We start from the raw sequence: 21,780 nt of genomic DNA, 5'->3' as shown, positions 1-21,780 counted from the left end.
AGACATAAGTCAAAAGCAAGGCCTCAGGTATCATGACTCTTTGTTGTTCATCACCTTCTGTGGGTTAACAGTTCCCAGGTTCATTAAATTTGCTTTATTCAGTCTCTGTGTTACAGACTGACACTGTCAGACTTCGCTGTGATACTCCATTGACAGATTTCTCTCTCTTTCCATAAAACGGAATGTGAAGGGAATCACTCGACATGAAAAGAAGGAAATTTTGCACACTTAAAAGGTGAAGGGTAAAGGCACCCCTGACTGTTAGGTCCAGTTGCAGACGACTCTGGGGTTGCGGTGCTCATCTCGCTTTACTGGCCAAGGGAGCTGACGTACAGCTTCCGGGTCATGTGGCCAGCATGACTAAGCCGCTTCTGGCGAACCAGAGCAGCGCACAGAAACGCCGTTTGTCTTCCCGCTGGAGCGCTACCTATTTATCTACTTGCAATTTGATGTGCTTTCGAACTGCTAGGTTGGCAGTAGCTGGGACCGAGCAATGGGAGCTCACCCCATCGCGGGGATTTGAACTGCCAACCTTCTGATCGGCAAGCCCTAGGCTCTGTGGTTTAACCCACAGCGACACCTGAATCCCTTTGCACCTGGAAGCAAAACCTACTGGTTGGGCAGTGGTTGGACAGTGTTCTCGAAGCTACCAGCATGAGTTTGACCAAACTGCAGGAGGCAGTGGAAGACAGGAGTGCCTGGCGTGCTCTGGTCCATGGGGTCACGAAGAGTCGGACACGACTAAATGACTAAACAACAACAAAACACAGTAGGACTTCCATTCAGAGAAACATGCATGGGATTGCACTGATATCATCGGGCATTACTGTCTGAATCTGTGTGCCTGCATCACATATGCTGAATTTATCCCCCCCCCCAGTCTTTCCACATTGGGTGAGAAGGTCTGAAGGGAGATTCTTTGTGAAGTCATCTGAAAGCGCAAATAATCCTTCCCAGGATTGGGTACCCAATCATGGACAATTTATTGTCTACCACATCCCCATTCCCATGAAAGTGTAAGCACAGGCTTCCCCAACCTGGTGCCCTCCAAACATTTTGGATCACTTCCACTAGCCTCAACCAGGACTGTAACACCTCCTCTATCCATATAAACCTCCCCAGATTGTGTGATCATCATCTGAGGACCTTCAGCTCATGAACAGGCCTTTTCTGTAGTGGCTTCTCATTTGTGAAATGTTCTCCCCAGGTGGTTCGGCTGGCACCTTCATTATACACTTTCAGGCACAGGTGAAAATGTTCCTCTTCAACCAGACCTTTGGCTGATTGACACCTGACACCCTTTTAAATGCATTTGTGGTAGGCGGGATTATTGGTTTATTTTGCTCTTGTTCTTGTTTTCATTATGTAGTTTGTGTTTTCTATCTTGTATTTTTATGTTGCCAACTGAGATGTGAGGAGGAAGGGTGGTATACAAATTTAAATAAATAAATAATTTGATAATAATAATCAAAGTAATCCATGCCCCAACATTTGGAGGCCCAAAACCTGACATAAGCATCCTGTTCACAGTGTATCATTTTATGATTTGTCCCTATTTCTTATAATTTGTTTGCTTGGTTTTTTTTAAAAAATAGCATCAGTTAACTCTTTTTTAAAAAAAAGGAATTCACCTATTCCTGCACCAAAATGGGTTTCAGCCAGCAAAAGCTGATGCCACAACAAATCGATGGTGCCCCAGACTAAAGGAATATGCATGCCTCTCAATGGACTGCAAGGGGTCTTGAGCAGTGTGGGACTTACGTATAAGCTAAACAAGCTATAGCTTAGGGCCCCACTCTCTTGGGGACCCCCCTAAAAAAATTTAAAGGAAGAAAACTGGATGTACATTTCCAAAATATAAGATAAAAACAAATAAAATAAAACCTACATACAGCAAAGCAGCAAATGGCTTTAAATACCTATTAGGTCCATAAATTACCATATAGCTTATATTCAACACAAAAACAGCGACAATTTGTTGTTGACAAAGGACAGCTGGACATAAAAAGGGCCCCATTATCTTCAGGAGCTTAGGGCCTCATCAAACCTAAATCCAGCCCTGGTCTTGAGGGTTTCACACTTTGTTCTATTTGTGCAAGATCCCTTCATAATTTAGAACCCTGGAATATCAGAATCACATAAGGAACCCCCAAGGGGAGAAAAAACTCCCTGCTGCAGATGTTCAGCTCCCAATATGAGAATGGCAATAGAGGTGGGGGCAGGAAACAGGCCCCTGCTCACCCTCCCAAACACAGCGAGCCTTTTTTCAGAAAAACAGCAGCACAATAGTTATAAGAACTAAAGTATGGACAAAGATTTAATTTAAAATGAGATCTGAGAGAGAGAAAGAGCAGGGCGATGGTGTGAACCTTCCTTCCTAATCTGAATGCCAGATATACACATACGCGTGAATTAACTTTGGTCAGTCATCCATCCTCTCTGCCACCCAGTGGCGTAGCGTGGGGGGTGCAGGGGGGGCCGGCCGCACCGGCCGCAACATCTGGGGGGGGCACGCTCGCCGCCTCCGGAGTCGCCGAAGAGCCTCGGGCGCAGGCTGTAGCAGAGCCCCATGTCTCGCGGAACCGACGAGCTGACAGCGGCTCTCAGCGCTGGCCACGGAGGGCGCGCCAGGCAGCCCCTCCTCACAGCCCCGCCGCCGCCGCTGCAGCTGCTGGGCCATGTTGCATTTTCCTCGCATCTCTGCCCTCCTCCTCCTCTGGGCAAGCAGCGTCGTTTGGGCGGCAGCGCCAGCGGCAACTCGCTTCAGATCACCTGACACGGACCCGCCGCCGCCGCTGTGGCTACCTTACCGTAAATACCCCAGCTCAGGCAGCAGCAAGAAGAAGCTGGCAGCGGCGGCAGGTTAGGGGTTAGGGGGCGCAAATTACTTGCCTTGCCCCGGGTGCTGACAACCCACGCTATGCCGCTGCTGCCACCTATCAGGTGGGTGCCAAGGGACTGCAGAAACTTGCAGAGTCTGCTGTGGCTAATCTGAGTGCCAAATTAAACCGACAAATAATTAAACAAGAGGTGGACAAAATCAGATTCCAGGTGGAAAGCATCCAGGAAGAGATGAAACAGGCAGATCAAAACAAATGAAGGAAGGACCTCCCTAAATGCAATGAAGTTAAAAGTGAATAGAGCCAAAAGTGCCGTCTGCCAATCTCTGGCTATAAAGTACACAAGAGTCTGCCAATATGGCAGAAAATATAAATGGTCCCTAGTAAGCAGAGTGAAAGGAAACTGAGTTAATGGAGCTCCTTTTCTGAACTACAGCAACAGACAGACATACTTAAGAAAACACAAGCATCTCAGCAATCAGCTGGGATAAGAAAAGTTTGTTACCAAATTGCATCGTTTTTTAAAGTGGTACATGAATGTTTATCTCAGGGCCGTCTTAAGCATATGTCAACCTTTTCTTAGGGAGCTTATCTCTGCTCAGGAAAAGAAAACAGGAAACATAAGGAGCCCAGCGCAAGAAACCAACCCGAGACATCAGCATCACTGACTGAGCGAAGCCGGGCGCCTCGTGGTGTAAGCAGCATGCGCTGGACGGGCCTTTCCATGGCCCTACGCCAATCCCAGGCGCGCAGGAGTGTGGAGCCGGCCGGCCGCCTCAGCGCCTCGCTGGCTCGCTGGCCTCTGAACTTGTGGCGCAGAGCCGCCCACAGCAGAAGAGCCCGCTGTGGCGCTCCAACCGATGGGCAGGCTCTTCCCCAGACTTCAACTCTCAGGCCCCAGAATCTCGGCCTGGTGCCCCTGAGAACCCGGCGCCCGGGTGCCCTGCACCCCCTAGCACCTATGATTAAGACGGCCCTGGTTTATCTGCTCGTTGCCTGCCTTGAAAAGAAAACACTTTTTAAAATTATGGGTTGGATCCAGACTTAGTCATGCTTAGAGTCACTTGGGTCTACTTTAAGCAACACTAAGTCTGAATTCAATGCCATATTTCAGAATGCTGGCTTTCTTTTCTTTTCTTTTTACACTTACAGAATATAACTGAATAAATTCAACATCTTTTTTTTATATTATATTTTTATTAGATTTCAAATACAAAAACAAATTTATACATTCCATACATCTTAATTACATCTTACTTCTCTATTTTGACTTCCCTCAATTTGTCTGCCATTCCTTCCTATTGTTACTTTTTACACATTTCTGCCCTTTTAACCCTTTCCCCTCACAGAGCTTCCTTAAAGCTTACAAACATAATTTTATTATCACTCAGTTTTTGCATATATTGGATAAACTTTTCCCAATCTTCTGTAAATCTTTGATCTCGTCGATTCCGGATCCTTCCTGTCATTCTGTCCAGTTCTGCATAATCCATCATTTTAGTTCTCCATTCTTCTATCGTAGGTAATTCCTCCTGTTTCCATTTCTGGGCCATCAATATTCTTGCTGCTGTCACTGCAAATAAAAATAACTTCTTTTCTTTCTTATTTATCTCATTACCTGTAATGCCTGGTACAAATGCTTCTGGTTTCTTAACAAATGTATATTTCAACATTTTCTTCAATTCATTATAAATCATTTCCCAAAAGCATTTTACCTTCTTACATTCCCACCACATACCTTCTTTTTCTTTACATTTCCAACATTTGTTACTTATCTTATACATTTTTGCTAACTTCACAGGTGTTACATACCATCGGTACATCATTTTCATAACATTTTCTTTTATAACTGTGCATGCAGTGAAAGAATAAATTCAACCTCAATAGAAAAAGAAGGGTAAGAATGCACCTTCCAAAGGGTAATCAAAAGAGAAAGAAAGGGTGGGTAGTCAGATTGCACCCTGTTCTGGGTCCACCCCACCCCACCCCAGGGACACACAAGGGAAAGAGAGGGAAAGGAAATTCTATTGCAAAAGTGAGCTCACACAATTCCACCCACACAAGAACTGGATTAGATCAAGGGCCCATCCTATCTATCATCCGGTTTTCAATGCAGTGGCCAGCTAGGAGCCCTGGCAGTAACACTAGGATTCCTCCTCATGAATTTAGATTGTTCCCACAAATTAACAAGTGGGCACATGTTTTGTAAAGGACATGCAAAACATACTATAGAATGATTTCCAAGTTTCTCTGAGAAGTTGCGGGATCTCTTTCAATATTGAAAGTCACCTTAAATTGTTATCGAGGAAACTTAACATCCAAGACATTGTGGCACAGTGACAGCCGAGTAGTTCTTAGGTTATGGGAGGCTTTCCACAATGTCTATAATTCCTTTGTACAGCAATCAATGTTTACAGTAAAAAAGAAAGAAAAGTCTCCAAGTATATTGACTGCTCCATAAACCAACAGCAGCTGCTTCAAAAGAGAGAAGTGAGGTCTTTGATTTCCACAGAAAACACGGAAAATCATAATGACTTGAGACACTCTTGGACCCTCGACTCATAAATGTTTCTCATTCATGTATCACTTTCAGCAGAACTGGATCATTTCATGAACAATATAATACAAATGACTGGCAAAAGAAGTCTTGACTCACTATATACTTTACTACAAATAGCAGCAATCCTACCACAATATGTGTGTGTGTGTGTGTGTGTGTGTGTGTGTGTGTGTGTTTGCGTGGACAGGCGGAGTCCCCAGATCCCGAGCGGTCCCCCCCCCCGTCATGTGGAATAACGACTCATGACAACGTGCTATGGGATTAAATTGGCCACAACTTTATTAAATTTCAAATGTGGGTAGACACAATGCTCAGGCATTGGGCGTTCTCCCTCCCCAGTCCCCAGACGGGGACCTAGGGAGCATCAGGGTTATCCAGTGGGGGGGGGGGATTGGCCGGCTCTGGAGAACGTATGTTCAAGCAGAGATAGCCACCCCCGTTACGCCGCCGCCGCAGGGGAGAGCAATGACGACCTTTCGGCATACGGTCAATGCCTCCCTTCAGAAACCCCTTTAACGGGGAACCCTGGTATCGCCGCTGCAAAGAGGAAGATGGACTAAAGGATTCCGCCCAAGGCCTGATACCGCCAAAGTTGTGACATTTTGCTACGGGAAAGGCGAAACCTGCCAATGCAGGGAAATTCCTTTCCGGCCCTTTAACAGCAACCTTAACGTAGCAGCGCCCACATACCTGTGAAGAAAAGTTAACCTGCAAAACCTGTGAAGAAAAGTTAACCTGCAAAATAAGACATTAACTGAGGGTGGGTAGGGTGGGAGAAGCTCTGGAGCCAAGTGAGGATTCCCAGGTAAGATCCTCCCTCTATTGTGAGGGCAGGTAATCCCTCCCCTACCTGGCCTGGTCTCCTTGGCAACGCTTTCCCCAGGTGGGATTGGACAACTGACTGGGGTAGGCGGAGACCTCCAGGTATCCCACCTGAGGGAGGGCAAAGCCAAGCCTATGCTGATGGAGCCGCTCCAGATCCAGGGGCTGCGCGCGTCCACACAAAGGGCGCCCCCTGTTTTATGCGGGGAGCGGTCATTATTACTGGGCACAATTAAGCCAATATCAAGTGCTTCTGGGGCCTGCTAATTTCAACAACAGGGACATGTTACGCATATACTTGATAGTAAAATAATACTCATAACTTATGTAGCGCTTTTTGATGTTCACACACGTTAGCAATACCACAACAGGCCTGCAAAGCTGTTTTGGAACCCTGGAAAATCATGGAGGCCGAGACAGGACTACAAATGGCTCCCAGCTTCACACAGTAACCTTTCACAAATGGGAAGGTGACAACAGCAGCGACTGAAGGAGCAGGACCACAGGTTCTCATCCCTGCTTTGTTTGCTCGCCAAGAGGCAAGGAAAGGAATGTGTTGGGCTCATTTCTTTTGCAAAGCAACAGAATTAAGTTGAGTTGTTTATTCTCTGAGGTTCACTTTGTCTTTGTCAAATTTGATACATATTTAATGTGCAATTAAATGTTACAATAAAAAATACATAAGACGAGTGTCACATCATCCTAGAACTCTCCCGTTGCAGAATTAAATCCCAGCTCAAGCTTTAAGTATCTGTTGTGCTAATGACAATGAGATTTCCCGCAAAGGAAGTGACTCCGATATCAGCCTTGAAATGATTTGCCTGAAAGATGAGCTATTTCGAAATATTTTCATTAAAAACCACTCAAACCAATTGTCATGATGAAGCAGATTATGCGACAGTTCTCTGGCATGTCGTCAAATAATTCAAGGACTGGTTCATATCATAACCCCCATCTGGAGGCTTCCACCCACCAGTCCTCCTGAAGCTTCCCATGGCTTGGCAAAGTGGAACAATTTTCAAGAGGATAGAACTGAAAGGGATCCTTCCATTCTAAAGGACTATCATCATAAACCTGGTTCTTTTATTAACCGGATTTTAGGATGTGGAGCCAAATATTTAGTGTCTTAGTTCTAAATCAGATAGTTTATTTCAGAATCCGTAATTCTCTTTAACGTCTGTCATACTAGATAGTAGGCTGGTCTAACAGGAGAAGTTAATTGACTTTGGAAGACATTTTATTGTAGGGTTGATAAATGAGATCAGTATCAGAGATAGAAAAGTTTAAAGCCGTATCAGAAAACTTTATCTGCCATTTAATATAGCAGGCCCTTTAGCCAGAGCTATAACTTGTGGAGAAATACTATTTATTTATACTTCTTATGCAAAAAATTTTTTCCAAAAAATCAAGAACTTGCATTCTATCTGAAGTTTTCTCCCTCTCTTATTTTAAGCCTGTGCTATTCGAAATGACACACTTGCCCACTAGATTTCTGTATTCTTAATGGTTGACAACAGGGTTCCAGTTAATAGCTTTTGATGGCTGGTGGCTCCTTAAGCTACTGAAATATGTTTCACGCTGTAGCTAGGTCTGCGCTGAAGAAACAGTTTTGGTCATCTTGAAATACAGTGGTACCTCGCAAGACGAATGCCTCGCAAGACAAAAAACTCGCTAGACGAAAGGGTTTTTTGTTTTTTGAGCTGCTTCGCAAGACGGAAACGTCTTGCAAGTTTGTTTCCTTTTTCTTAACACCGTTAATACAGTTGCGACTTGACTTCAAGGAGCAACTCATAGAACGCGGTGTGGTAGCCTTTTTTGAGGTTTTTAAAGACTTTGGTGATTTTTGAAGCTTTTCCAAAACTTTCCCGACACTGTGCTTCGCAAGACGAAAAAAATCGCAAGACGACAAAACTCGCGGAACGAATTAATTTCGTCTTGCGAGGCACCACTGTATAGCAGAAAAGAGCAAAACAGTCAGGTGCACATAATACAATGAACCTTATCACGGATATATACTTTTCAGTCTCATTGATTTCAATGGCAGAGTTAAGCAAATTTGTCAATCACTTCCAGTTAGATCAAATAGGACTAAAAGGTGCTTAACTTTGGCTCATTACTCATTATTCATTATTTTTTCATAACGTTGCTCTCTAACACTTTTTTTTTTAAGTAAGGAGGATTACAGCTGTAATTTTTTGACCTCGCAATCATCATTGGATAGGCCCGTCCCCTTCTTCTCCCTCCCCTTTCATGCATAAATATCTCCTCCAATCCCTTTTCAGAGCTAAGATGCATTGTTACATCTGCACCACTGTTAATGCTAACCCTGGTTAGCTCAAACTGCAGCTGATGGATCTACTTTTAACGTCATGTCTTAAAACATGAATAGGCAAACTAAGGCCTGGGGGCTAGATCCAGCCCAATCGCCTTCTAAATCTGGCCCACAGGTGGTCTGGGAATCAGTGTGTTTTTACATTAGTTGAATGTGTCCTTTTATTTAAAATGCATCTCTGGGTTATTTGTGGGGCTTGCCTGGTGTTTTTACACGAGTAGAATGTGTGCTTTTATTTAAACTGCATCTCTGGGTTATTTGTGGGGCATAGGAATTCGTTCATTATTATTTTTTTCAAAATATAGTCCGGCCCCCCACAAGGTCTGCGGGACAGTGGACCAGCCCCCTGCTGATAAAGTTTGCTGACCTTTGTGTTAGAACAAGGAACTGAACTTCATGATGGACACCATTAATGTACATGGAGGGTATTTGTGGAGGTGGCTCAGGACGAGAGAGATGCTTTAAATGCAGACTTTGATGGCTGTAGCTTACTGCTTTGAGGAGGCAGAATGAAGCATCCTCTTCTCTCTCCTACTAAGGCCATTTGCTTTACTTGCCTTTGACTTAGGTTGGAAGGGACTTGTCAGTGGCAGAATTTGGGCTCTCAAATTTTAGCGGCGCCCTGTGTTCAGTACCCACTGCCTCTCATGCTCCATTCAACACCGTTGTTGTGGCACCAAACTGGCCATGCTACCCTAAAACCGCCTCTGGACTTGTGAATCAAAGCTAGCCATGTTTAGTGCCAACTTTGGTACAAAAAATATAACCCAACTAACTATGATTAAATGTAGAACATCTGCAATACATCACCCTATTTATCCCTTTTGAGTCTGTGCAGCTCAAATTAGTGATCTGCTTAGGAACTAAATGCTTCTCTAAACTTTAAGAACTCAGAGCAGCAGAATGTGAGGCAAAACTGTAGATCTACTAAAGGGCCACAATCTGAGAGATTTAAATACATCGTTGATATCAATAGGCTTAAGTGCACTAGCCTATGTCTTGAATTGTCTCTAAAAAGAAGCGAGGAACACCAAGAGTAAATACAAATCATTTAAAGTGAATGATCCAAAGGTCTACTGTAGCAAGTAAAAAAAAAAAATTAGTGGCACCAAGAAAAATAAATGATGGAAAGCTTTTAAACCACCAGGAGGCCAAAGTAAAACTTATCCGCTTAGGCAAGATAGTGGGAAATTAGAGGCAGTGGATAACAAAATGGTTGTTGTTGTTTAGTCGTTTAGTCGTGTCCGACTCTTCATGACCCCATGGACCAGAGCACAAAATGGTATTAAACACAAAATGGAATTAAACACCAAATAATCACTTTGGATCTGTGTTAAGCAACAATGAAAGCAAGGCAAAACAAGTGGGTGGCAACTTGGCTAAATCGCGGATCAGATCTACTAGGATAAAAGAACCCAATTTATTGAATGTGGAGATAGCATAAGAATTGGTTATAACAATGTCAGTTACTGTTAACATCAAAGGCAGTTAGATCTAGAGAGAACAGAGTGCAACAGAGAAGCCCTGAAAATGAAGCCAAAACAGTTCTGATAAAGATTTGTTAATTGCTTACTATAGTTAGAATATTTTAACCTGGTCTATGGGTTGTTGTTTTTTTAATCAACTATGCTTCTGATCTCAAAAAAATCAAGCGCAACTTTGGTATGACTGGAGAAATCTGGTATAAAAAATTATATGCATCAAGGTCATCATATCATTCTGGTTAATCACTTGCTGTCTGTAAAACTATCTGATGAATCAAGTTGTATCAAATCAGAGAATTGTGTTTCTTGCTAAAAAAAATAAATGCTGATGAAAGTAATTAGGAAACACATCCAGTGACAGCATCAAGAATGTGTTAGCAGTTTATTCCATCAAACATAAATTTGGCCTTTTTGTTTATGCTCTTCTGTAAAATTCCCTGATGGTGTGTTATAGAATATTATTTGCAAATGCTCAATGTTTTTGGTATTTGATTACATTCAGTAAACGGTGTTCTTCTTTCAGATGCAGAACCAGGTTGTGAGGTAGGCGCATGTGCAATCCCAGCGGACAGGAGGTGTTGTACCAGGTGTATTTGCCCAATTATTTCACCTCATTCATCCTCCGACATCAGAAGGAGCTTGTCTCTGTGTAGGCCTTGTCAGTCCTGCTATATTGTGTTCAGCATCAGCTTGATTTAGAGCTTCAGGGCCTGGAGACGGAGGAGGTGATGGATGAGGTGACTCACCTTCTCAGATGTTCATTAGCTACAGGGCACACCAAGTGAAATGTGTATCTCAAAACACATCCTGATGTATGGCGGTTGACCGCATTTACTTTGGTTACACAGAGCATCTGCATTATAAGGATTATTTCACAACCATTTTGCCGTCATCGTGAAATGATTTCTCCAGGCTGATGACAACATTGCCTTGACAACATTTTCTCCTGCCAATCCTATCTTGCTCAATGTGGTGTGTTTTTTTAAAATATCACCAACTCATGACTAAAATAGGTACTCCTTTGCGGATGTATATAGCAAGCAGCCTTGTGATGCAGTTACACATACACAAAATTCCCGCTCAGAGCTAATAGGATCATCATCAGCCAACTACAAATCATTGATTAGTTATGGTGTTTGGGTGGATGTGAACATACTATGATTTCAGTTAGCATTTCAGGAAACACTTAGCTTTCCATTAATAATTAAGAGTTTAATTTATAAACTAATTTCCCCTCTGGAAACAGAATCGCCTGATCCTGTACTTGTCTGCACTTTTGCCAAATAGGGCATGTAAATATGTGGTATAGCATATCTCCACACTTTCAATATCATGTGTTTAAAAGGGGCGTACACATTGCATTCTACTCAGAACTATGTTCCACTGAGTTCAGTAGGACTTACTGTCGTGTATGTTCCTGATCATTCGCACAGTTTCTTATCACCACAAAGATGTAGATGTGTATATGATGTCTATGTTTGCGAGATCAAATGCAGGAGAATCTTCCTGATGTAGAACAGGATGTCCCCGTTTTCGCTGGAGAAATGTTGGAGGGTATGCAACTAAGGTACCTTCACAGATCTAATTGCTCATCACTACACAGCCAATTCTCACAATTCTCCTGGATGTGTCCTGAAGTGGAGTTGGACAAAGATGTACATCAGCAAAAGCAAAGAGATTGCTAGTATTACAGGGGTTCTGAACCAAAAGGATAGGAGAACGCAAGAGTCCTGTTAGACTGGATCAGAGGATTATCTAGTTTCCCGTCTCCCACAGTTGCTTCTGCAAAGCTCGTAACCAGGACATGAGGCAATAGGCTTCTCCTGTATAATTCCATTGATTCCAAATGAGATTTTAATCCATAACTTTTTAAAGCTTTGTGCCGCATCTATGCTTTGTGCAAGTAAAATATATAGCGGAAGATTTTGCAGAAGACAAGCATGAAATTAAAAAGTGCATGATGAGCCAAGATCTCTAATTTGTCATTTTAGATAACACTGTTGGGCTCTGAGTTACCCAGTGCTGAAGAATTAATAAAAGCTGTATATAATGTCATAAAAAGTTTTTATACTCACGCAGGGAGCCATCGATACATTAACATGTCAGTCAGAGGATGCTGGTCTCTGGCATCTCCAAGCCTCACACTCATCCATGTGGTTTCCCATGGACCAAAACTGTATGAGTGGTATGATTGTTATATCATTAACATCTTATTACGAAATAATGTAGAAATGTAATTTCTCTAAGTGCCTCATCACTTCTTGTTTAGTCTGCCAAATGCAAGAAGTCTATTTTATGGAGTGAGTGAGTGAGTGAATGAAGTGAATCAAGCCAAGATGCGATAACTGGTTTGGCATTCTGAACCGAAGGTTTCATTCTGTGCCGAAGGCAATGTTAAATAGACGGTGATAAATGTCCATTTTGTTGTAAACCTTACCATTTGGTCAGAAACTTGAAGCTCTGAGGCACTGATCCGGCTCTAGTTGCATGAAAGGAGGGTACAGTGGACGCTAGGGTTGCGAACATGATCTGGGCGGGATGCACGTTCGCAACCCGCAGAGTTTGCAACCTGTGGGTTGTGATTTGGTGCTTCTGAGCATGTGCAAAGCACGATTTAGCGCTTCTGTGCATGCGCGACTGCTGAAACCCGGAAGTAACCCATTCTGGTACTTCCAGGTTTCGGCAGGTCCGTAACCCAAAAAACGCAACCTGAAGCGTCTGTAACCCGAGGTATAACTGTATTAATGTGCAACTACTTGCACAAGAATGTGGCATTCAAACACGTACCAGAGGGTGAAGCCCATTCAAAGCAATGTGCTGCAGACAGACAACATTTTCAATCGAACGGGCTGTTGGATGAGCATCAAACATGCTCATTTTTCCAGGAAGAAGTGTATATACAGAAGCCTTCTAATATCTACCAGTCCCCTTAACTTGATTGGGGCATTAATGTCTAACATCCTTTTATGGCCTCATATAGTGGTTTTGGCACCAGCGGAGTGGTCCCTTAACCTCTTCCCCCACCCCTCGATTGCACCAGACCCACTTATTTAACTTCCCCACACGTGGTTTGTTGTTGTTGTTTTTTAGCACTTTGCCAAACACAGAGCGGAACTAGCAATTTCTCTGAACAGAAATTGTTCTAGCTGTTCAGTAGCTAATATTGACATGTTAGTATAGGAAGGAACCCTTATATGCCAGTGCAAAGCACAGCACCGCTCAGCAGGTGTTCCTCACAGCCAACAGTCACATGATGAAAGGCATTACAAAATGGGCTGCCGGAGATCAATGGGCTAACATATAAATATTTCAGACACACACAATTACCCGGAGCACTGCACTAAAAGCCCTCGCAGCTAGTAAGGCAAAGAATAAAAATATTTCTAACCCTTTTGCAAAACATGAAGTCATCAAAGCTGAGAGACATTCAAAGCCATCTATGGGACACAAGCATCGAAATCCTACTGACAGTTCCTTAAAAAATCATTCCAATTATTATTTTTTTTAAAAATCAAAGCATAAAACAATACCAAGATGTAAAACAACCTTTAGCAGTCTGTATGCTTCTTCCTTACATAAGGTGAAAATAGCTGGAAGAAAAGAAAATAGTTGGGAGGACAAATGCTACGCACCAAATCCACTACAGAAACCTTCTTGCTAAATATAGTGCCATTTTATTAAACAACCTTAGGGGCTGCCACAGAGAAGGCCCTCTCGCAAGCTGCCAGAACCTCTGAGGTCATGGAACTACCACATGGATTTTAATGCCCCAAAGGCTCAATAGAGGATAGAGGCAGTCTTTCAGATATTTGGGACCTAAGTCCTTCAGGACTTTAAGCACTAATGTGAGTACCTTGGATTGAGCCCAGACATGAACCAGTGCAGGCATTTTACAACACAGCTTATACACATTCTCAGCTAGTAATCAGGCTGTGCATTTTGGACCAGATGAAGTTTCCAAGTCATCTTCAAGGGCAGCCCAACATACCAAGTGGAAGGCCACAAGTTAGCCACTTCTGGTTTACACAATAAGGTGGCGTATGAGTAACAGTTCTGTTGCAATGAAAATGTAGACTCCATTCCCTCTGGCATATGGCCTTAATAGACCTAGGATTCCCTGTTTTGTCCAGTAGTTAGAATAGCGATGAAGGAAAGAAAAGAGTCTTTCCCTCTAAATATATCTTCATAGATCTTCATCTGGGCACAGAATGTGCTGATAAAGAGGACCTCTCCTTATGCTCAGTTTCAAAGAAACCAACTTTGTAGGGTTTTCTGTCAGTAGGCCACTTAAGAAAAGTAACACATTTAGTGAATGAGCAATCCATCATATGGTAAGAACTACCTCTGACTGACCACCACACCAAAAATGAGCCCAAAATAGCTGCATGAATACGTCTCCCATCATTGCTATCTGCAATTGCTTGCCTGCAATTAAATGGTACTCTCATCACTGGAAGCTGATGAGGATGGTTTGGATGAGTATCAACATAAATTCCTGGAAGGCCCCTAATTTATATATTGGAGTATTCAAAGATCAACTGACTTGCTAATTGTTGAGGTCTGTGATTATCACCTTTCAGAAACATACTTAGCAGGGAAATCAAGCCCATCAGTATATACATTTAGGATCCTTCTTGACCAAAGTCTTTATTAAATGGGCCAGCTGCCCAGACACCTTCTAAGTGGTAGAATGTGCAGCTGTTGGGACAAGAGAACTGCTGTTTGTAGATCCTTTATAATAATGTGAGTAGTTCTTAATGTTAACTCCTTAGAAGAGGTTCCCGTGCAATGTACTGTGTGTTGTTTCTTTCCAAGCACCTATGGTTTACTGCCCCTGAATCAGTATTTGTAATATATCTGCGAGTCACCACAATGCCATTCCTTTGGGGATACTAGATTTTATTGGACATTGTTGTTGTAATTGTTTGCTAGGGGGAGCTCTTGCTGGTATTTTTCTTGTCCACATTAAGCCATAGAATACAAATGGCTTCAATAGCCTATAGTTTCTATAGGTCATTAGTAAGAACTTATCACTTACAGTGTTCTTTTTCATCCTTCCCACGATAATGTCCATGCTCCAGTTGATTGATTGCATATTTAACATTATTGGAAGCAATGCTTTCTCATGGATGTCAGGCAACTAATTTCTCCAATTATTTCTGTATCAGCGTCATTCTTCTCGTGTATAACTGTCACCGACTACAATATGCCTTCTAATGTTGCTTATTATCAACTCGGAGCACAGTTAACTCATTTCTTTCTCCTGGTTTTAATCAAAATTGTCTTGGGCTTCCATTTGACTGACATTTCCCCAGCACTCACATATATTATTTTGGATTAATTTCTGCTTTGTTAGCCATCATCTCTCCATCAGTTTGTTTTGCTTTCTAAATAATGTGTAATGATTTGTGCAGCACCCTGGGATTTAAATTGGATTATTCAAATTGGATAGCTCCATTTCTTTTCTCACCGCTCAACCTAGCCTATCAGTGGGTACCTGTGCGGTGTCCAATTTCTCCTTATTGAGAATTCAGGCTATGGTGTCTAGTCACTAAATGTAATCTTAAAACAGGCATCCAGAAAATACAGAGAGAGACTGCAGGAACAACCAGCTGTATGGAAAACATAGCTGACTTTACCTGAATCCCTCTTAACTCAACAATAATTCAATTTCATACAAAAATCAACATGAAATAATTTTCTGGCCATTTTGTATACCCTTCCATGAGCAAATCTTTAATTTATTTCCAGTGCTCAAGGCCAGGGGAGTTGCGGGGAGAAGGAGAAGGGAAGTAGCTTTGCAAAACTGGAAATATCAGTTCAGGGTGAGTTCATATGTGGAGGTAGAAAGTATATATGGCCCACGTGCAGGTAATTAACAAAAGAATTGGCTGGGTGTCTCAATTCAAAATGTGGGGCTCTGCACACTCTCCAGTAGTAGAGAGTCCCCAACAGAGTTTAAAACAGTCTCAGAGTTAACCAGCAGTATAGCATGGGATATAGGTTGTTAAACCTTTTTGCATATCCTGTTTAGTCTGTCTTAAAATCCTTGCCTCCCTCTTTCTATCCGTCTACCAATGAACAGCGTACGCACTGTTAATTAAGTTTAAAAGCTTTACTTACTAAATCCAAAGTTCTGATTTGTGCATTGTTCCATGCAGCAACAAAAAGAGCACAGGCAGATTGCACTTGGGTGCAAAATACAAAATATAGTTTCAGACATGCAGTCCAAACTTGGAGTATATTGTATTCTTGTGAAAAGCAGGGATATCACTGCATAGGACTGTTCTTCATGCAAAGAACTTATACTATTGACCACAGGTATGAAATTTACGGCATGTAATGCCTTAAGAGAGAATATTATGAAAATGATATACAGGTGGTACATAACCCCAGTCAAGCTTGCAAAAATTTACCATTTGCCTGATAATAAATGTTGGAAATGTAAGGAAATTGAAGGTACATTTTTTCACCTTTGGTGGACGTGCCCAAAGATTAAGGCTTTCTGGGAAATGATATATAATGAATTAAAAAAGGTATTTAAATATACCTTCTTGAAGAAACCAGAGACCTTTCTCCTGGGCATAGTCGGCCAATCGGTGTTAAAAAAGGATAGAACTTTCTTTATGTATGCAACAACAGCAGCAAGAATACTCATCGCAAAGTATTGGAAGACACAAGAGCTACCCACACTGGAGGAATGGCAGATGAAACTGATGGACTATATGGAATTGGCGGAAATGACTGGCAGAATCCGTGACCAGGGAGAAGAGTCGGTGGAAGAAGATTGGAAGAAATTTAAAGATTACCTACAGAAATATTGCAAAATTAAAGAATGTTAGAGTGATGATGGGTTGAAATTAAGTGGTTTCTAGCTGTACAGGCTTTAAAGTTATATATAGATCAAGATTAAGGATTAGGATTAAAAAGGTTAAAAGAATGGAAAATTGGCTATTAATAGATAAAAATTTAATGTTATATTATATTAAGATTAAGGATTGGGATTAAAAAGGAGGGAAAGGAATTGCTGGACAAACAAACTGAATTGGAATACAAAAGAGGGAGGTATGAGGAGGTCCAGAAAATAAGTAAATTCAAAAGTAGTGATGAAAAGATGGAATTGTTTTTAACTGTTTTTTCTTTTTTTTTCTTTCTGTATTTTGTATTGTGTATTTTTCTTTTTACTTTTAAATCCTTTTTTTATTGATGTGTTTCTTTTTATCTGAAACTTTAATAAATATCATTTTTAAAAAAAACAAAAAAAACACAAAGAACTTATACTATTGATTAGTCTGAGCTTGTGGAAGCACACGGCAGCCATCCACAGATGGCTGCAGTACAGACCAGTGGTAACAATCTAGTTTGATCCCTACAAAGCAAAGTTAAGGAAAGTGAAAAAAATTGTTAATTCTCCATGAGTCAACAGAGATGACTCATTTTTAATGCAGCTGCAAGCACCAGTGTTTCTGGGCAGAAATGGCATGTAATGCTGGGTAGATAAGGATCTCAGGTTACAGCATTTAGTGTGGGATAGTGCAGAGAGTTTGGAGTGGTGTGGAGAATTGGAACTGTGGAGGAATTGGAACTGTGGAAGACTGAAGACTTTGTGAAGGGTTGCTGAGCTTTACAAGCAACTGAGCTCAGAACTTGACTTGTGGATTTTGGCACAGCAAGGATTTTGTAGCAATCAACCCTCTCTGGGCTCAGAGAGTGAAGATTTCTTGTAACACCTATAAATAATGTGTGTATAAAGAGTGTGTGTTGGTAAAGATAACTGTGCTAAATAGCTGTTTACTGTGGTGAGTTTAACTGCTTGACTGAGCCCCAATAGACAAAACCGAATACCCAATAGACAAAACACATTCAGAAGTGAAATAATGGTTAAGAAGCAAGGTTTGGGACAAGGGACATTCATATGTAGGTCCAAATGACTGATTTCTGTACAAAACAAGAGCACAGGGTGTGGGAGAACTGAAGCAGAGGATATAAGCTCCTTATGTGTATTGATGGCAAAGGGCAAATCCACATCATACACTTTTAAAGAAAATGAATTCTCACAGGGAATGGTGACAACTGTGGTTTGTCAACGGTGCTGGAAACTGTAGTTCTCTGAGGGGAAAATTACAGTTCCCATGATTCCTTGAGGTAAGTCATGTGTTTTGACTGTGTTTCAAATGTTTGGTGTGGCTCAGCCCCCAAGTTGCCCTGTTCCAAATATCAGACTGCAATCTGAAACTGTGTCACTCTGAGTTGTAAACATAGGATATGGGCAGCCTGCCTCATGGTTTCAAAAAATGGCATGAACAACATAAAACTGTAGTGCACCGAGAAAGTAGCTATGAGTCCTGAGGACTGGATTAGGCTGTGGCATAGAATACCACCTATACTCTGGTTTGTTATTTCCCGCATTCAGTGTATTACAGGAAAAACCTGGCAAAAGGAGCTACTGGTATGCCCCGCAGAGGACCTTAAGGTCCATGAATAATCATAGTTTAGAGGTCCCGGGCCCTAAGGAAGTCAGACTATCTTCCTTTTCAGGGCCTTTTCAGTAATGGCTCTGACCTGGTGGAATGCTCTGTTCCATGAGACCAGGGCCCTGCAGGATTTAACTTCTTTCTGCAGGGCCTGTAAGACAGAGCTATTCCACCTGGCTTTCAATTTAAACTTAGCCTGATCTTTTATTCCCCTTCCTTCCCTCCCCCTCCCCTTTTTATGAAGATTAACCGCTCTGGGATCCCACAGCTAATTCTCCCCTGGTCTCTTCGCTGGCCCAAATAGGACTAATTTAGCCAGCTAGCCCTGGTGATCATCTAATGTTTATTGGATGGATTTCCCCCCTAAATTGATTTTTGAATTCTGAATTTATTGTTATTCACGTTTTATACTGTATTTTATGCTGCTTTTCGTTGCATCAATTAAGTGTTTTAAATTTTTGTTAGCCGCCCTGAGCCCGATTTTCTGAACCAGGAAGGGCGGGGTATAAATAAAAAAATATTATTTATTTATTATAATTTAACACAGCGTGGAACTTGCCTTATGGCACACTTGCCAGAAAAGTTAGCCACACAACTGATGCAGGACATGTGAAAGCATCATTAAAGGAATTTCTGTCTAGAAGAAATTAGCACAACACTGTACAGCATCAGTAAGAGCCAATGTGGTGTCATAGATTCACTTTGGTGAAGAACACTGAAGGAAGAAGGAATGAAACCACTTTTAAAAGAGAGCGGGGAAGGAAAGGGGGGGTCTATTATTGGTTTTGTATTTAGTTTTCATTTGTTTGAATCCCCAGCAATAAATAATTTAATATACTAAAGCTATCATTAAAGTCGCTGTGGTCGTAAATCAGTGCTTTTACTGTGCAAGGCTGAGCAAACCATTTTTTACTGTTCAAGTGTTGTTTTAAATTAACTGAATAAGATTTAAAATCCTCCCTTGGGGAGAGGAAAACAGTGTCTGGCTTGGCCTTCAGGTGTTTTCATGAAAATGTACTCACAGCTGCTTTGCAATAACTATTACATGTGAAATGTTTAGATAGCGTCTAAAAATAGGCATTTGCAGCCTGCGCGGCAAAGAGGACAGAGACAGAGGAAAGAAAGGATTGGTTGCTTGCCATCTCAGAAGACTTGCCCAGATATCGGTCTATGGGCTGGCGGATGTCATCCATATGTGATTGACAACCAGATGTCTTTTGTGTTTCTCATTCCTGAAATACTGATGTCAGTATAGGATTGGATGAGGACAAGGGTGAACAAACGAAAGCTTAATCGAGAAAGGGAAAAGGTGCTGGTGACTGATGTTTAGGAAATCTTCAAATATGTAACCTTTTTTGAATGGGATTACACTGTGTGGGGACCCCAGTGCCTCAAAAATCATAGCCTATCGCAGGCATCCCCCAACTCGGCCCTCCTGATGTTCTGGGACTACAACTCCCATCATCCCTAGCTAACAGGACAGGGGTCAGGGATGGTGGGAATTGTAGTCCCAAAACATCTGGAGGGCCGAGTTTGGGGGTACCTGGCCTATCGCTTTAAGAAACGGCTAAGTAAGGGCCTCAAAAATGATAGCTTATCTCTTTAAGAAACTGCTACAACACTTCACCCCCCAAAAAATCCATTTTATTTAGGGGATGACTCCTATATTTAGAATGACCAGGAGTCCTTTCAGCTGGTGTGCCAACTATACCCTTCCCTCAAGGAGCCAGATATGGCAACTTCCAAATAAGAACACTGAAATATTGAATTTTGAAGTTTGAAGACTGTTTGAAAACCACAGTTGGTTCAGAACACAGCCGCCAGGGTGTTAACTGAAGCAGGCAGACTGGAACATATAACACCAGGGTATCATTCCCTACACTGGCCAGTTACCAGTTTGTTCCCCAGTTCAATTCAAAGTGATGTTTCAGGCACTAAAAGCCTTATATGGCCAGGGACCAGCTCACTCATATAAATCTGCACATCCTTTAAGATCCTCAGAAGCCCTGTTCTGGTTTCTCTGCCATCTGAAGAATTACAGGCAGCATATTGGAGCACATGCATGAATTGAGCCTGCTACGAATTTAGCTGCGAAGTGATGTGTAGCAAATATGTACGGTTCAGCATTTTGACCCCGATGCTCTTTAATGAAGTACGGCTGCAAAGAGCGATTAGGTGGACCTTGGCAAGGACTGCAGTGCTATGAATCAGCCGAAATGTGGGGAAAACAAAAACACTCTCGGGAGCAGAGCATCTTTCTAAAAGATGTCACCGCAGAGGCCCAGCCATGACTCAAGCAAGAGCAAATTGGCATTTAATGACTCACCAATACCATATCCTCCAGCACCTCCGCTTTCCTTGGAGTCGTCCCATCCAAATGGTGACTAATCCCAAGACAAGCGGCCAGCAAAATGTGATCTTCCATAAATGCTTGCTCAGCGTCCAAGATCTGAAGACATCGCATCCATAGGTAGCGTGGCAAAAGGCCAAACAATCATTAGGCAGGCAGGCAGAGTTTGCTCCTAATGTACTTCTTTTGTTGTGAGTCTGTTCCAAACTCTGTTAAACCTCAGACTATAGTAAGCTTATGGAATATAAATAGTCCTGTAGCATGGAGCAGCAGAAAAGTACAATGCATGCCAGCTAATAAAACTGAACTATACATATTTTGTGAACATGCTCAAGACCGCAATACCTCAAAGACTGCCTCTCCCGATATGACAATGCGGACCCTGCAATCATCATCTGAGGCCCCCCTTTATAGTATAGTATAGTACTATAGAGATAGTATTCTTTTTACTGCTAAAAGAGATATAGCATAAAATCAATATCTAGATAGAACAGTTTAATACTTTTCATTTATTTTCCCTATCTATAGTTCACCCTATATGTCAGGCATAGGCAAACTCAGCCCGCCAGATGTTTTGGGACTACAACTCCCATCACCCCTAGCTAACAGGACCAGTGGTCAGGGATGGTGGGAGTTGTAGTCCCAAAACATCTGGAGAGCCGAGTTTGCCTATGCCTGCTGTATGTTGTAACCATCCTAGGGTGGGATACAGAAGCATTCCGTTAAAAACAGAAAATGAAACAGAAAATGCATAAGAAAAGATATAAGCAACAAATCTGATAAATTAAATATACAGAATGCTACCATTTTAAAAAAGCCAGTTCCAGGACTGGAACCATTCCTTAGCCACATTCCTTATGGGTTTCTGTTTGCATATGCCTTTGATATCTCCGCCGAATCGTGGGTTGATCTTCACAC

The 21,780-nt window shown here is 42.0% G+C and overlaps 2 long non-coding RNA genes across 7 annotated transcripts in view; both read right to left on the bottom strand.

The window, feature by feature from the left end:
* LOC308475925 overlaps nt 1-21,780 on the bottom strand; it is a 120,075-nt gene that overhangs the window by 74,839 nt on the left and 23,456 nt on the right. The gene's annotated exons all lie outside the window — the stretch shown is intronic.
* Nucleotides 5,655-16,347, bottom strand: LOC308475898. Of its 4 annotated transcripts, none has more exons than XR_013985502.1 (3): nt 13,427-16,347; nt 7,708-12,212; nt 5,655-7,662 (listed from the first exon to the last, which is right to left on the bottom strand). It is a non-coding gene; the product is annotated as an uncharacterized lncRNA (long non-coding RNA). The 4 variants fall into 4 exon arrangements; XR_013985503.1 differs by having other exon boundaries at nt 5,655-10,803; nt 11,442-12,212; XR_013985504.1 differs by having other exon boundaries at nt 5,655-11,670; nt 12,114-12,212.

The sequence above is a fragment of the Podarcis pityusensis genome, assembly GCF_964106645.2.
Source record: "Podarcis pityusensis genome assembly, chromosome: 4".
Taxonomy (NCBI): Eukaryota; Metazoa; Chordata; class Lepidosauria; order Squamata; family Lacertidae; genus Podarcis; species Podarcis pityusensis.
Note: the sequence above shows the minus strand (reverse complement) of the source record. Positions and strands in the feature narration are given on the sequence as shown.